The sequence below is a fragment of the Pelodiscus sinensis genome, chromosome 12 (assembly GCF_052426305.1).
Source record: "Pelodiscus sinensis isolate ZL-2025 chromosome 12, ASM5242630v1, whole genome shotgun sequence".
NCBI classification, from domain to species: Eukaryota; Metazoa; Chordata; order Testudines; family Trionychidae; genus Pelodiscus; species Pelodiscus sinensis.
In genome coordinates, this window is record NC_143063.1 from 43,513,900 (window position 1) to 43,531,914 (window position 18,015).

General features: G+C 48.3%; 1 protein-coding gene across 1 annotated transcript in view; it reads right to left on the bottom strand.

Moving 5' to 3' along the window:
* COTL1 (coactosin like F-actin binding protein 1) overlaps positions 1 to 18,015 on the bottom strand; it is a 36,261-nt gene that overhangs the window by 15,261 nt on the left and 2,985 nt on the right. The window lies entirely within an intron of this gene.

Genomic DNA, 18,015 nt, shown 5'->3' on the forward strand with positions numbered 1-18,015 from the left:
AGCATAGCCAGAATGTCTCCTGATCTGAATTTCAGGTATTGAGACCAACTCTCTAGATTAATAAAAATATACAAACGATTGTAGGGTTGCCAGGTGTCCAGTATTGGCCCGGACAGTCTGGTATTTGTGGCCTCTGTCCATTAAAAAATACAGAAAATACCGAACATGTAAAATATCTGGTATTTTCTTTTTCCTCGGACAGAAGGCCGCTTGGACATTCTTCCCCTGCTGCATCTGGCGGGGCAGAGTGTGGGGATTTAAAGGCGCAGTGCATCTTCCCCTCTCCCCTGCCCCCTAACAAGTGTGGTCCCCCGACTTTTTTTTTTTTTTTGCTCAACCAATTTTTTTCCTGCCATGTTCGGTATTCTTCGTGAAAGTATCTGGCAACCCTAAGCGATTATAATAGAGAAACCTGTGCATACAAACACTCTCCTATATAGGATAGGAGAATTTACCCAGTGTTGAATTTTTGGTTTTGGAAAATAAAAGGATAACGTACTTGCGTCATTTAAAAATCATTGCTCTGAGGTGGGGCTGGAGATGAAGGGTTCTGTATGCAAGCTGCCCCGGGGAGAGAGGATGACCCTAACCTTCTCTCACTGAAGAGCTTGGGGCCAGATGAGAAGCACCTCTCCATGGTCACTGCAGCTCCAGCTAGCACAGTGAAGGGGAGGGCAGCATGTCCCCCAGCTGGGGCAGGTCCCGGTTAGTCTGCCCCGGCCCTCCCCTGCCAGAGTGAGGAATGCAGCAAACTGTGTACCTTCCCCTTGCTCCCAGACAAAGGGGAACAGCCAGCAATGCTTTTGTACAAATTGGAGGGGGAGGGGCTGCAGCCATCCCATGCTCCATCTCCCTAGGGTGCCCTTTATGGAAGACTCAGGACTGGGCACCCCAAGCCAACCCTTTTGCCTGCCTGCTGATTGTGTCTTTTCTTAGAAGCAATCCCATTCTTGGCATATCCCATGTTCCTGGCACAACCAAACCCTGACCTTGCTTTACGCTAGGTTCCGAGAAAGCTGCATGCCAAATTTGGTGGTCCTGTTTAGGAAGGGTTCTTGAACAGACAGACTCAAGTATATAGTCGATGTGCTTCCCAAATTAGTTCTGCCATTTGCCTTTGGACTCTCACGGCTAGGAGTTACTTGGCTGCCACAGCTGTACCATGCCAGCTGCTTAGTTTGGAAATGAACACACTTGAAAGCTTGCCAGGTGAAGTCCACATCGCTTGCTTGGACAATGCATGCAGGAAAAGGGAAGACGCTGAACTGGTCCCTAGGCACAAGCTGCTCTGGGTAGGCAGGAAACCACCCGTGCAAGGCAGGACAGGAGACCTATGACCACACTTCAGCCTTCATGGTTGAGCAATGAGACACAAGTCCAGACCATGAGTCACTGTAATAGCTGACTGTGTTACAGCTCAGCCACACAGGCCAAGGAAATTGCTGACTGAACAAAAACTAAGACCAGTAGTTACCGAGGGGCAGAAACATCAATGGGCTGGTGTACTGCTTCTCACACACACACAAAATTAATCCCTTCTTCCTGGGGGAACAAAACAAACAGAACAAGACACACTGTCTTTGCCTCCTGATGGCTGTAACTACAGCCACCTGTCTCCACACCCACCCACCTGCACTCAAGGCTCTAGTTCTCGCCAAACAGTTTCCAGGCAACTCTTCATATTTAGTCTGCTCCCATTAATATGTCAAGATCCACTGGTGGGAGCATTAACCCATTAAGGTTGGGGTTAGTGATAACCTTTCAGCCATTTCACAGTATCTCATATAGAAATGTGTGTGCTGGATGCCTATAGATCACCTGGGCTCTCTTCTGAGAGCTCAACTCTTTAGTACTATTCCCTATTAGCCCGGAGACATCTGTAGATTCACATAGCAAAAGGGTCTAGTCTACAAAGGCGCTGCCATGCTGAGCGTAATCCAAAGTCCAAGACCTCTGGATGCTCCAGTTAAGTGTCTGACCTGCAGTCATTCACTCCCTGCTACTAAAAACCACACAGGAGGGGAAGAACTTCAAAAAGGCATCTCAAACACCTTTGTTTCCTCCGCTCCCTCATTTGGTCATGGTAAAGAATCCTAGAAAGACACTTCCTCCTTAATGGAACATGGCACTGTTCCTGGAGTAAAGCAAACACGTGTTTTTTTTTTTAACCCCCAGCTTTCAGAAATGAACTGTCAACCCCCCCCCCCCAAAAAAAAACCAAAAAAAAACGAGACTGGGTGAAAAAAAGTTTTATAAACAGTAAACTGAGTCCATTTGAGAGCCTTTATTCATCACTTTCTCTGCAGCCATGAAGGCTAGACATTTAAATGTAACTCAATTACAGCTGCAACTTTTACAATTCCAGAAGCTGTATAGCTTTAAGACACACGGGTTAGTAGGACGGGGTGCGAGAGAATCACAAGAAAATGCTGCACCATCTCTCTTCTTCCCTGGAGAACTCCTAGAAGCTTCCCTAACTATGGTCTGTACACCATTGCCTCTGCTCAAGGGGGAAGGGGTTTGTTACCTAAAAGAATTGGCACAACCTTCAGAGCCTTCTGATCTATGGGGGAAGTCAGAGATTAGTAGAACAGGAAAAAACCTCAAGAGGTCATCAAGTCCAGTGCCCTGCCCTCACGGTCGCTAATGTCCAACCTAAGCCTCCCTTGCTGCATTTTAAGCCCATTGCTTCTGGTCTGATCCTCAGATGTTAAGGAGGAAGAAAAGTTCTTTTCCTTGTAAAACCTTTTAGGTATTTGAAAGCTGCTAACATGTACCCTTTCAGGCTTCTTTTTTCCAAATTAAACAAACCCAGTTCTTTCAGTCTTCCCTCATAGGTCATGTTTTCTAGACCTTTCATCATGTTTGTTGCTCTTCTCTGGACCATCTCCAATTTTCCCACATCTTTCCTCAAATGTGAGGCCTGGAACTGGGCACAATATTTCAATTAAGGCCTAATCAGTGCAGAGTAGAGAGGAAGAAGGACTTCTCGGGTCTTGCACATAACACTCCCTTTAATGCATCCCAGAATCATGTTTGCTCTTTTTTGCAACACGTTGTCACGCAGTTGACTCTTTAGTTTGTGGTCTACTACAACCCCTAGGTTCTTTCTGGCTGTACCCCTTCCTAGACAGTCCCTTTCACACATGCAGAATGGGAACGGATTTTTCCTTGCAAAGTACTCCACTTAACATCTGTCCTTATTAAACTTAATTACCGCAGACCATTTCTCCAGTTTGTCCAGGTCATTTTGAATTATTACCCCATCCTCCAAAGCAGATACCAAATGTGTGGATCCATCTTGGAATCTTTCAAACTTCCTGTTCTCTTCCCCATTGCAGCACATCTCTTTTGGGAGCCATACTGCCCAGGCATAAACCCTTGATGACCCTGTGGTGCTGTTACAACAGGATTGGGGAACCTAAGGCTCAGGGGCCGAATCCGGCCCCCAGCTTGCCTGGATCCGGCCCCCAACACTCACGTTGGGGCTTTGGAGTTTTTTGGGCTTCTTGCTTTTGTGCAGTCCCCATCTTATTTTCTGTGCATCAGTGGCCTCCGACTCAAAAAAATTCTCCACCCCTACACTACAAGGTGGTGTTTAGCTGTATTACCTACCCCTGGGAGTTCCTGATGGAGATCCAACAATGGCCACTTCACCCTCCCAACCAGCTAGCTCCCTCGCCCACAGTCCGCAGCCACTAAGAGTATGTCTACACTGCACAGCTATTCTGTGCTTATTTCGAAATAGCACGTCTACACTGCAGGGAAGCCTCAAAATTAGTCCGAGTCAGCACGTCTACATTAGGGAAGCCTGTCTCGATTTAGAGCCCCAGGAGGCACTGGAGAGGAATAACTTAGCCCCTTACCAGAGCCATTCTATTTCAAAATAGCAACAGTGGAGCATCTACACACGCCTTATTTTGAAATAGCTATTTCGGAATGGGCATTATTCCTGGTAGAATGAAGTTTACAGATTTCAGAATAAGCCATCCGTTATTTCAAACAGACAGAATGGCTATGTAGACGCTCGCACTGTTATCTAGAAATAACGGGTGCACTGTAGACGCACCCTAAGGCGCAACCAGTTGCAGCAGCATTTCATACTCACTTCCAAAATGTACCCCCTTTCACTGACCGCCACCTACAGACCCTTTGATTTTAAGGTCATTGTAGTGCTTGTTGCAGGGCATAGCTTCAACTTTGTTAAATAACCTTAGTTTGGCCTATTTAGTGACCGTCTACGTATAATCATGCTGGGCATACCAACTGGGGTTCTGCAGGGGTCTGTTTTGGGACTGGTTCTGTTCAATATCTTCATAAATGATTGAGACATTGACAGAGAGTACACTTAAGTGTGCAGATGATACAAAGCTGAGAGGGATTACAAGTGCTTTAGAGGATAGGTTCATATTTCAAAATGAGCTGGACAAACTGGAGAAGTGGTCTAAAGTAATGAAGTTTAATAAGAACAAATGCAAAATACTCCACTTACGAAGGAACAATCAGTTTCACATACAGAATGGGAAGTGACTGTCTAGGAAGGAGTACTACAGAAAGGGATTTGAGTCTCATAGTGGGCCACAAGTTAAGTATTTGAATCAGTGTGACACCATTGCAAAAAAAAGGGGGGGGGGCAAAACATGATTCTGGGATGCATTGACAGGAGTGTTGTGAGCAAGACACAAGAAGTCATTCTTCCACTCTGTGCTGATTAGGCCTCAGTTGGAGCATTGTGTCCAGTTCTGGGCACCACATTTCAAGAAAGATGTGGAGAAACTGGACAGAGTCCTGAGAAGAGCAATAAGAATGATTAAAAGGTCTAGGGAACTGAAATATGAGAAAAGACTGAAAGAATTGGGCTTTTAGTTTAGAAAAGAAAACAGAGGGGACATGATAGTGGTTTTCAAGTATCTAAAAGGGTGTCACAAGGAGGAGGGAGAAAAATTGTTCTCCTTGGCCTCTGAGGATAGGACAAGCAGCAATGGGCTGAAACTGCAGCAAGGGAGGTTTAGGTTGGACATTAGGAAAAACTTCCTAACTGGTTAAACACGGGAATACATTCCCTAAGGAGGTTGTGGAATCTCCATCTCTGGAGATATTTAAGCGCAGGTTAGATAAACATCTAGACAGTGCTGGGTCCTGCCATAAGGCTAGGGGACTGGACTTGATGACCTCTTGAGGACCCTTCCAGTTCTATCTCGAGTCTGACAGATTCCACATTCTTTCTGCGGTGCGAATCACCAATCCAAGCTGCTGGGTGCATTTGCAACCCCAAACGTAAAAAAAACCACCTTGTTCCATCGTCTCTTGTGAGCATACAAGATATTGAAACCTACATCAATGCTCATCTTCCAGAGGAGCAGAGCAGATGGGCAGTCCAGCTAGCACAGACTACACCGAATCACAGCTGCTTCATCAGTTTGTAGGTCACCTGGTGTCCTTTTGGTGCAGCATATAAAAGAACCATGGAGTATTATAGAAACAAAGGCTCTTACCACTCTCCCCTGTCTCCCCCTCCCCCCAGAAAATAAGTACCAGAGCCAATGCAAGAAGCTGCCTTTGAAAGACAATAAATATCACTTGTTTGGAAAATGGAAATTTGTCAATTTTTCATTTGCTTGATACTTTTGCAAAGACATTTTTACCACATTCTCCCCACCCCCCTTCAATGTTGTTTCTTTAGTTTTCCTTTTTCACTACCAAGTTTTATACTTTCCCCATCCTTTGCCCCTGAGCTGGGGGAGGGGATGGGAGGAGAGATATAGGGAAGAGAAGGAATAACAAAGTTTTCTTGTTTTGTCAAAAGTGGAAAAAAAAAAAAAAAAAAGAGAGAAAAGGCCCATCCACACACCCAATGTTGGACATTTTTGCAGTTTCAAAAAAGGCCATTTTCTAGCAAAATACTTTCCAGTCCAGAGTTTGATTGGCTCTTGTGAAAGACACCCCAAAAGCAGAAGTGCCACATCTACCAGCACTATGTGCATGCAGAGCTTCAGTCTCTCTTGAAAAGGCTTTATTACTGGCTGGTATGAAAAATCTGTAGTAAGAAATTCCAGCTGCAGGTGTAACCCACACACGTAGTGGATGTGGTTCCCTGTCCCCATGTAGTGAGTGGCACTTAGAAGAATGAGTGAGCTGTACAGTTTAAGCAGAGTGCCAGCTGGTTTTATAGCTCAGGCTGTAGGGGCTCCAACACTAAGCTCCAGGGGTTCTAGGTTCAAATCTACCTGCAGGCAGTTACACAAGCACCAATACTTCAATTAGTTATTGAGTTGAGACTAAAAAGGGAGCATGAAAGATAGGGAAGTAAAGACAAACATTTGTGTGAAGAGTGAGCACAAATATCCCAGTGTGATTGTCAACAGGGGTGGGCAGATGCAGCCCACTAAGCTGCTGATCTGGCCCATGGGCTGCCCAGCTGGGACCCTCAGGCACACAGACAGCCAGCCCCTGGCAGTTTTAAGCAGCTGGCTGCTCCCTGTGGCTATCTGCTGGGGGGGGGGGGGGCACAGAGGGTGTGAACAGAAACTGGCCAATGGGAGCTAAGGAATTTTGCTGGGGGCATGGGCAGTGCATGAAGCCTCTCCCACCCTCCCAGCACCTACAGCAGAGAGTCACAGGAAGCCACCTAGGTAAGCACCTCCCAGCCAAAGACTGCCTCTGGCACTCCAGCCCCTCCCTGCCCCAGGGCACCAGTCAAACCCTCTGCATCCCCCAAATCACAACTCCCTCCAAACTCCCCCCTGCATTCCAGTCCCCAACCCTGAACTCCCTTCTGAACCCAGCCTCCATCCCAGACCCCTCCCTCCCATAGAAGAGTGTGGCTCTTGACCACTTACCAAAATCTTGGAGTGACCCCCCCCCATCAAAAGTTATCGCCCACCGCTGCTGTAGAAGACAAAAACAGCCTCCTTCCCTTCTTTCAACTCTACTGCATGTGTTTTTGAGCCACGTTTTTGCTAAGCACTCAAAGTCCCCGTTCTTATACAAGCCAAAAAAGTTTGGTCCACATTTTGAGGAAGAGCCACACCATCTGACAGTGCAAACTTCACTTTGACCTGTGACCCACAGATGTGGGGCAACCTGGATTCTCAGTGGAAGGGCAGGAGGAAAAGCACTCATGCTCTCTGAAAGCTGCTCTTAGCATCCAGCATTCAGAGCCAAGAGGACAAAATGCAATTCACTAGGTGACTCCCTGGCCGGGTTAGCAGACCAACTGTTCCATGACCACATTAGGTCTTCATGGGTTATCCAGCACAAGTTATCCAATGGGCCCAGGCCAAATGGGGGCCCCAGAAAAATGGGGCCCCTGGAAGAAGTCTGTTACCCTGGAGTGCTGGCAGAAGCCATGGGGTGGGTAAGGGAAGCCCCAGCACCTTGACTCCCAGCAGAAGAGGGGAGCTCAACATGGAGGAAGCCCTAGCACTGGTCGCCCCCAGACCGAAGGAGTGCTCACATGGGACCCTCTCCCCTTGCATAGCCCAGGAACCCAGACTCTAATCCTAGCCTGGACTGCCACACTGCAATTTTGCAACCCTGCTACGGGAGCCAGCTGACAGACCAGCCATGGGTGTTTAATTGCCTTGTAGACCCATTGTGTTTAAGCTTTTGCCTTTGTGTGACTTAATTATACCAGCTTTTCTTCCAACTGTTCACCCACACGAGAAGCAGATCGTTCTGGCAGAGGTCAGATTGCACAGTCAATCCCGGAGCTGAACCGGTCGAGTTTCACAAACAGTCAGAAGCATGTTCAGTGACAAGTTGTCAGTAGGGATTGAATGGCTAACCAGTAAGAGCTGGCCCAGCCCAGCGGGACCCACCCTGGGTATGGGGCGCTCCAGTCTGGCTAGAGCAGCCTCCACCCACACCTGTTTAAGTGGATAACCAGTTAAGTGCTGTTTAGCTGATTAAACGGGATTTTACATCCCTAGTTGTCAGTGAAACAGGATCCAAGTTTAAATTCTTGTATATTCATGGATTTCCTCTTCCCAAGGAAGTCCGTGCTATCCTGCCAAATCCTCTCTGCAGCGACCAGACAAAAGGAAGTCGTACATCACACGATATTGGCAGTCAAGCTGTGAAATCGTTGCCTGGAGCAGTTAGGAAAGCCAAAAATGTAACTGGATTCAAAAGTTAGATTATCCATGAAGTTATCGATCAACAGCTATTAGCCAAGATGATTAGGGATGAACCTCATGCCCGAGGGCCCCTAAACCTCCAGGTGTCAGAAGCTTGGGATGGAACACTTGAAATTGCACCAATCTGTTAAATGCTTCAGGAGCAATGAACATTGGTGACCATCAGGAGAAACTCTTGCGACCCAGTTGAAGGAAGTTATATCTTGACTAGAGTGCGGGTCCAGGATGGGCCGCGGGGATGAGAGGTTGAGGGTGCCGTGGGTGAAAACTGTCCTTGGGGGGTGTGGGCTCTTGGGTGGGGCCAGAGATGAGGGGTTTGTGGTGCAGGCCAGAGCAGGGGGGGCAGAGGGGTTTGTATATAGGTGGGGCCTCTGGGATGGGGCATGGGGGTGGGATACAGGAAGTGTAAGCTATGGGATGCGACCAGAGATGAGGTGTTTAGGGTGCAGGAGAGGCTCAGGGGATTGCTGGGGCACCTGCTTACCACTGTTGGTTCTCAGTCATTGATGCAGTGGAATGGTGAGGCAGCTCTGCCGGATGTCCCCACCCCAAGCTTTGGCTCCACACCCTCACTGGCTAGTTCCTGGTTTGTCGCCAAGCACAAATGGACGGAGATCGTTTTGGGCTTGATTTGAGATGGGATGGGCTTGCTTTGTTCCCCTCCTCCCCAGTCTTGAGTTGGCTACTCACCTCCACTTAGGAGCCGGGCCTGCTGCTATCAGCTTGCAGGCCACAGCAGGGTCTGCAGTGCCAGGACAGTGTGGACAGGTAGAAAGCTGCCTTAGCGCCCCCCATGGGTCACTTGACAGAAAGGCAACCCAGTGCCTGACTTTCCATGACCCAATATTGGGTCTTGACCCATACTTGGGGGGGGGGGGGGGGGGAGAGGGAAGTCACAGAGCTAGAATGGCCTGTTAGTCTTACGCAATATGGCCATTCTTACATAGAAGTAGTCAGTGCATAGTCAGCTCCAGGCTGCTCTTCCTCCTCCAACTAAGAAACCCAAGACACTTTAATTCCCTCCTCCCCCTCTCCAAAAAGGGGCTTAAATTGGCTTTAGAAGATGGAGGTCTGTGTCTGCAGGGGCATTTTAAACAACGAGACGGCAAACGTCCTCTGGAAGAAGAAATCCTGCCCTGCTTCTATAGAGCCATCTTCCACGCCACTAACCCTAGACCCAGCACAGACAATGACTATAGTTAGGAAGATTTTACAAGGCTGCTGCAGAGCCTGCTGGAGCCGCCAGCAGTGTTCCCCCTAAGATGCGCAGCCGCACTGCCCTGCAGCTGCTTAATGAGCCCAGCCCAGCCAACTGCTCTGGGTTCTGCTCACAAGGCTGCCTGGCTGAAGGGGAAGGGCACTTCTTCCTCAGGGACAGCAGCAGTTGCCTGCTGAGGACAGAGTAGCGAGTCTCTCCCAGCTAGGAGGGACACGTCACCTCTCTGCTAACAGAGAGGGGCTTGCTGCTCTCTCAGCAGGGAGCTGCTGCGATCATTGAGGGAGACGTGTTCCTCCCCCAGCCAGGCAGCTCTGTGCACAGGGCCAGGAGCCCCTGGCAGGGTGCGGCTCATTAAGCAGCTGCAGGGCTGTGCTGCTGCACAGATTAGAGGGTAGGTCTATCTTACAGTGGTACGTACCAAGGGTGAGGTAGGTGCTTTGTACATAATGAAATAGTACAATGAACACCTCAACAATAAAGCCACTTAATCTCCCTCTCCAAAGTTTCTTATCAGTAGATAAGGTTTCCCCAAGTGATTTCCCTGATAGCAGGGCCTATTCTGAGCCACCTAAGCAATTTAATGCAATTGAATCAAAGTTTCCCCACCAGACTACAAAGCAGCATCATTTCACACTGACTAAAATAAGGAAAGTTATATGAACGCCAAAAAGCCTTTTAACATTAGTCCTATTGCTCTAACACCGGGGTAGGGAACCTAAGGCCCAGGGGATGGAGGCGGCACCCCTCCCCCAGCACTGGGGAGCACACACTGGCCCCCCTGCTAGCCCACTGCATGGCTGGAGCGCACAAAATCTACTAGCCTGGGTCCACCTAAGTGCAGGTACATGAGGAGAATCTTTCTGCTTCTCAGTCCAGGGCAACATCAGTGAGGGTTTGGCTTGGCGCTTCTCACTTGTGTGTGGCCCCTGACTGATTTTTCTGTGGGTCAACAGCCCTGGCCCAGAAAAGGTTCCCCACCCCTGCTCTAGAAGAACTAGTCATTCTTAGATAAGGTCACCACTCCTAGTTTTATGATCCTCACATTACTGCACCCAGGGATTGCTAGGAAGAGTCTAACAGAAGGGTTAGTCTTTTCCTACCATGTATTAGGAATACCTGGGCCCAGAGTACGTGGCAGATTCCCCCCAAAATTATCCTGGCTCCTACGGCTTTCCATCTGGCTTTATTCATTTTTACTTGGAAAACACTGGGTTATTTAATCCTCAAAAGAGGCATGTCTGGAGAAAGCGAAAATTCTTCTTTATGTGATCAATGGAACCCTGGATTAGCCAGTTTTTTTCCTATCGAGTTTGTAGCACCGATGCCATCTTACCACATTTTATCAGGACATCACAATGCAACTCTACTACAGTAGTTGTGCAAAGTTTAAAAGAGGAGGAGGTGAGGGGGGAGAAGGAAGATTTAAAAAGGAAGTAAAACTGCTGAGGAATTTCTCTTACTGCTCTGAGGAAAGCAACTCCACTTTTATAACTAATTAAAGCCACCTTTAAAAACCTAAGGTCTCTTCTTTAACTTACTGTTAACTGATATAGCCAAGTATATTCATGAGAACAGGACAACTACAGTTGTGCTTTTCAGGCTGTGAATAGGAGGCCAAATACTGAGATGGTATGAACTGTTGAGTTACAGCTATTTACAACCATAGACTTTCTATACCCCTCTTCCATAAGGGCTACCACTGACACATACTGGCCAACATTTTGGGACACCCCACTTTTTCTCCCTTGGAAGCAAGAATTGTAGCTCTCCTCCTTTAAATGATACCTCCTCTATGTACATATTTTGATTTGTGATTAATTTGCTGAGGGTAAAAGTAATAGGAAAGAAAAAGCTCATCACTTTTCTAATCCAACTCTGCTAGGAGAAAATAAAATCAACCCCCCCAAACAAGGCAATATACAGGAGGTTCATTCCAGTTACACACTATTTTTCTGGAATGCAGCTTTCTGCACACATAACAAGACACATCTGCAAAGATTTTTAAAATCTTTGGGGGGAAGAATTATTGCCTGTATAACTCAAGCCATGTTAGTTTGAAACTCAAGAGAATTCACATGGTGCCAATATAGGAGTTCTCTTACAGCTAGATATTGGTTCCAGTCCCAAAGAATATTTAACTGCAAACTTGGAAGTCACCATCTCATGGCCTTGAGTGCTCATTTAGTGCCATATGCACAGAGCCTGTAGCCTGGTCGGCGGTCACAGATATGAACGGCTTGTCATGGGTAAGCTGTAAGACCATGGTCACCAACAGGTTGATTGCGATCGACTGGTCGATTGCGAGGCCTCGACCAGTCGATCGCGAGGTGTCCGGCCCCACCCCTATTTTTCCCGCACCTGAGAAGCCCCACTACCTACTTCCAGCGGAAATGGAGGTAGTACTGGCTTCCCGCAGGTGGACGGAAGTCCCGCAGCTTAGCGCCACTTCCGGGGATTCTGGAAGTGCGTCGGCCCTGGAGGAGGAGCACGGCGACTTCCCTGCACTGGCGCAGGAGGGGAGAGTCGACCCTGGGGCAGGCACGCACGGGATTTCCCTGAGCCCGGGGGGGGGGGGAAGGCGCGGAGAGAAGAGTCAGGCCCAGAGGAGGCATGCGCCGGCTTCCCTCGGGGGGCAGGGAGAAAATCCTGGGAGGAGGTAGATGCAGGACACTCTCTGCCTCCACTGGCACCCTGTCCCCACTCCCCTGCTCCTTGTTCTCCCTCCCCACTGTCCCAAGCCACAGAACTCTGTCCCCACTGGCACCTTTCCCCAGTACTATGTCCCCTGTTCCCACCAACACAGTTGGGGCCACATTAGGGAAGCTGGGGGGGGGGGTAGGGGAGAGAAGGGTTGGAGGAGGGTTTTTTGCAGTTGTGTGGCCCCAACTGACTTTTCTTGGGTCAGTGACCCCTGACTCAAAACAGGTTCCCTGCCCTTCTCAGAAATAAAGACAAACTTTTTGTTTGACATAGTATTTTATTTAAAAATGAAGCCTGTTGGGGCCAAGCTCCCATCTGACCACAGCATCCCTTTCCCCCAGACCCTACATCTGAGCCTATCATACACTGGAACCACCTGCCCTGAGCCCCTCAAATACTCCAATGCAAATTCCTGAACCCTCACATCTAGTAGTCTGTGGCATGCTTAGTACCCTAACCCTACATCTGACCCTCAACACTGCCCAGCCTGGCACCCCCTCCCCGAGCCAGCATCCCCTTATCCACCTTCTCCTGCATCCAGATTTTCTCCCAGATCTTGCACCTCTCACCCAAATCCCTCATTCCCACCCTGGAGCCTACACATCCTGTCTCAACCCAGTGAGGTTACGGCTAGACTGCAGGAGTTTTTCAGGATTCCGAGATATCCCAGAAAAAACACTTCTGCATCCAGAGATGCATTTGTTCTTCTGCTTCTTTAGTGGAAGAGCAAACATGATCTTACGGTCACTCCTATATTCCTCTTTCCACGAGGAATAAGGGGGCTTCCAAAAGAAGGGTTTTTTTTCCCTGACATTTGGTCCAGTCGAGACAGGCCAAATGTTGGAAAAACCTCTTCCTACAGAAGAACTGGGTAGTATAAGGGTTGAGGATAGCAAGTGATGGAGGAGGAGGAGGAGGAAAATAGAGAGGGCAGGGCTTCAAGGAAGGGGCGAGATTTCAGACCTTGGCTTGTTCTGTCATTTAAAAAGTGATCTTGGGTGTAAAAAGGTTGGAGTCCACTGCTGTAAGAAGTTACCCAGGAGGAACAGAGCAGGTGTCCACTCGTTATTTAATGGCCCCAAGACACACTGTGCTATGGCTCCTTTTTGAGGCTTTGGGAAGCAGAGTTGAAGTTAGAGCAGCCCTGAAAGCACTGCGATGCCATGGACCAGATTCATCTCCAATAGGCTACAGAAACAGCAAGCATGGGGAGCAGAAGGGAAAGAGAATTAACCCCCTTTCCCACTGGTTCCTGTGTTCAACACATGGATGATGGAAACAATGTTCCAGACACTAAGCCATGGAAGTGTTAGAAATGCTGCTAGACAATATTGACCTTCCATGGTTCAGCAAATTCTCTGTTTCAGCACTAGTCAGGTCCTAAGGGGGCCAAACTAGAGCGAGAGAGAGGTTCAACCTGTAGCAAATTCTATATTTACCTACTGCAACCCATACCTTTATCTGAGGAGTGCTGCAAGTTCTAACCACCTTGCATTGCCCACATTGGGGCTAGTTCCTTCCACCCCTTATCCCCCGCCCTATACGGATGCCAACCTGAAATGCTAGATGCCGTATCTATTCCCCATCAAGAGAGTTTTCATTCCTCCTTATGCTGATGGCACAGTACCTTGTTCTGCTCTTAACAGACACATTAATAGCTCTTCTATCTCATGCGGTCAATACAGGTATTTATCAGTTCTCACACTAACAGGCTTGTTATTTCTTCTCTCAGGACTGTAAACGTTTGGCTCTCTATGGGGCAGAGGAATTTCTAAGCTCCATTCAAGAACTGCAGTGCAGAAATAAAAAGAATTGCAGATATGGATTTTGCCATGCTTTGTTACTTGAATATTGGAGAGTGTAAAATAAACTAAGCCCGGCTATTGGTTACAATTAGGAATCACTGACAATTACAAACCCTTAACTACGTATTTCTGACTGGTATATTTAGTTCAGGAGCCCAGATAAGGTCATTCCACTCTTCTCGGCCATGTAGTCAACAGCCACAATTATAAGGGTTTGAAATAAAAACCAGATTCTCCCCTCCCTTATCTATATTTCTGGCTCTGAATACGACTCAGCTTTTTGTCCAAGTGTGTAATTCTACAGCTGGAGCCATAACACCTGCACAGGCAAAAGCTTTAGAACAATCTGCAAAATGAAGTAGATCAAAAGCCTTAAATTAGATCCTTGTTGAATGGAGAAGCCCATGAGATATTAGCAAACCCAGTTAAGTAGACATTGGTCTACGCTCAAAGGAAAGACATATGCGCAGTAACAGGTTTGGTTTTTTTCAAATGCGAGTCTGTTTCCCCACACAGTTTTTCCTCTTCCTATTGAAAAAATGTCACCCATGTCATTTCTACATCTCTGAATACCAGGGGAAGTGGTAAAATGGGGGGTTTGCTGCATATGTTTTTCTACAGATAGCCACTCATGCTTGGTACAAGGCTTAGGAACGGGTCCTATCTGAAGGACTAAGGCACAGGTCTAGTGTAAAATGGACTTGTACACCCACAACACACACAGGAGCCAATCCTCACAAGACAGATTGGGTGCAGCAGTGCTCAGATTGTGATCCACAGTCGCCAGAATCGTTGCACCCGAATGCCTAACAATCTTTAATGTTTTTATTAAGTGAATGTCCAGGGTGGCTATAAAGAGCTAGCTGGTCACTGCTAAGTCACATTATGAAGAAGCCAGCGATACATTGTTTATCCTCCTGAGACCATAGGAAGGGCCATAATGGATGAGACCAATGGCCCATCTAGCCCAGTATCCTGTCTGCCGACACTGGCCAATACCAGCTGCCCCAGAGGGAGGGAACACAACAGGTAATCCTCACGCGATCCCTCTCCTGTCACCCATATCCAAACAAGTTCCCTCATTTTTCCCCATGGAGGCTGTAGTTGCTGCAGAGACATTCTGGGATCACCAGTGGTATTCATAGTGGAGCGGTCTAGGACAGCAGTTCCCAACCTTTTTGAGCATACGGACCCCTGTTCAATCTATTACAATTTCATGCCCCTGCTCCTGGGGAAGGGGGAAGAGAAGAAAAAAGTAAGGATCAGACCCCCACCATGGTAGGTCCAATCCTTATTTTTAAACTTTCTACAGACCCCCTGCAGTACCGTAGCGGACCACAGGTTGGGAACCACTGGTCTAGGAGACCATCTTTTTACTCTTGGGCAGGCAACTCTTCCAAGAGTTCCTAACACAATGCAGGAAGTGCAAAACGCCAGCCACCCCATACGAATATGAACAAAAGAACTTCCTGGATCTTTGAGCCAAGTGAATTAGAACCCACTGACTTCACCTTCCCCCATCCTCTAAATGCCCAGGGGGGAAAGCAATGTGCACACTGCGCCAAGGTGCTTTTAATAAGGATGGCCATTAGAGAAAGCAGGAGGCCCAGATGCTTTCTATTTGAAAGCAAACTGTAACAGATGGTTTGGTAAGCCGAGCAGAGCGAATTTGCACGGAGGTACCTCAGCCTACGCCTCACGAGCTGAGGTTTTGTACTCCAGCTCCCACTCGTTACTTCAGCCACTGAATCATAGGACACTCTACAAAGGCAGCTGCAGGTCTTGGGGGCTGGGGTGGAAGGCAGGGGGGGGGAGGGGGAGGAGGAAGAATTAAACCTGTATTGTTCAGGCACTAGGAATCCACAATCAGGAAAGACGTTTACTATGAAGCCAGTGGCATGGTTTTAAGTCCCATCTATCTTCCTATTTTGGCAGGAACTATTGTTGCCTCTTTTCCCTTCCCCCTCAACTTCACCCTGCCGGTAAAGTGAGGCTGGAATTCTGGCCCATTTTTCCAAGGAATTTTTGCTTCCACTGAAATTTTCCAACGAGCTCTACCGTGTCCAATGGGTTGTGACCTTTCCTCCAGCTGGGAAGGAAAGCTCAGCCTTTGCAACTGACACCAATCTTGTTTCCGGATTGAGGCCTCGCGGCGCAGCTCAGGCTGGTTGCCCAGATGGAGCCAGTAAAACTCGCAGATCTTCCTTCCGTTAGCCCGTGGGTGGAGGAAGTGGCTGTCTGTCACTTGGCCCAGTCTCTATAACCAGCACTTCTTCACTTCCTATGGCTTATTAAAGCTTCAGGCTCTCGTGCTTCACATATTTATATCTTCTAGTCAAGACCTGCTGAGTCCTGCCCCTACCATGGGTTAATGCAAAGTCTATCCTGGCCATGCCCCCATATGAAATCCTCCCTCTTCTAGTCCGAGCCTCACAGAGCTTCACTACTCCTGCTGGAGGACCTGCGGGACTACTGGGGTCAGCTCTGCACTGAGACATTCCCTCTGAGAAGAGGTAGGGTGAATCCCCCTTTGGGCTAGCTCCTTTTCAGTATGCTGCTTGTACAGGTTGGACCTCCCTGGTCCAGCATTGCTAGGACTGGACCAGTCCCGAAAGAGAGAGTTTACCAGACTGGGGAGGTCTATTGCCACCAACCCCCAAGCGCATCACCTGCTGCTGGCAGTCTGCTTGCCCAGTTACTGCTAGCTCCCTGGGCAGCACAGGCTCCAGCTCTGTGCAACAGGGAGCAGCCGCAGGGCAGGGGCTCCAGCCTAGCTCAGCCAGGGGAAGCAATGGGGCTCTGACCCAGGCCCTCTACTCCTCGGTGTTGCTGCGGGGACTCAGACCCTACACTGCCATGGGGCTCCAGACTCAGCTCCTGCTCTCCCAGGGGCTGCTAGAGGCTGCTGCAGGGCTCTGACCCCATCCCATGCTGCCCCCAGCCAGGCTGCTGACCCTGATGCCCAACCCGGCTGGCCCTTAAGCTCCAGGCTTGCTGGTCCAGGAGCATCTGTGGTCCTGCCAGACCAGGGATGTTGCTGGACCAGAGAGGGCCAAATTTTGGAGGTACAACCTGTAATAAGGGGTTGACACTAAATTGGTGGCAAGGAAGTGAAATTGCACCCAAGAGGTCATGACTCCAGCAGTTCCCAGTTCTGCAGTGTGCCCAGGAGAAGATCTTGGGGGGAAGGGGGGGTCAGATGTTTGACAGAGCCTCACGTCTCACCTATTTGCTCTGGAGGATGTTTAAGGAAAGGCTAGCTGGTAAGCAGCATGGGTCAGGAAGAGGGTCGATCACTCCCCATATGGAAGCAGTCAGAATCAAGCCAGACAAAACAAGAGACTTGGGATTTAAAAATAAATGGCAGAGAAAATAAGTGTGGAAGGGTTCCAGCCTGAGGAGCTGTTTGACTATCTTAGTCACTGGATGGGGAGAGAAATATTGAGTAATCTCAGCTATTAATCATCCTTGTCCAACTCAGAGCCCTGTGGCTGACCCTCTCTTACCAAAATGAGCCTAAACCCAAGCGGAATAAAAATCAACTCTGACTCAAAGCTCTTTACCTGAAATAAGAACAGCTGTTCAGGGTAAGAATGTGCAGGTAACAAGTTTTAGTGGATCAGAATTAGCTAAGCATTTAGTATCTTACTTGGATCTGACTGTTTTCACTTGCAGCTACTTAAATCCTACTTTTTAATACTAAAAATCCCCCACTTGTTTATTATCAAGCCTAGTGTAAATAATTGTTATGGAGGAAGGGGGAGGGGGAAAATTTCATTCATTGATGAAGACCTCCTCTAAGCTTTGTCTGCATAAAACTTTACACAGAGTAAGAAGGATTTACTTGGGGTTTTTGTCCCATTTGGGGGACAGATTCCTGGCTACTGAACTCTCCCGGAGCGGCGCTGGTTCAGCATCTGTGTTGCTCTGCACAGGGGCAATAACTCCAACTCTGTGCCTTGGCAGGGGAGACCAGAAGTTCTGGCCCAACAGGACAGGGCGGTGGTGGTGGGAAGCCCCATGGAGCAAAAAGGCAGGCATCAGTGGCATCATTAGCACACCAGGGGACAACCCTAAAGGGACTTCTAGAAATCACTGCAATGAGGTGAATCACAGAAGAGCTGAGCACAAATACAATGGATGTCAATAGGCA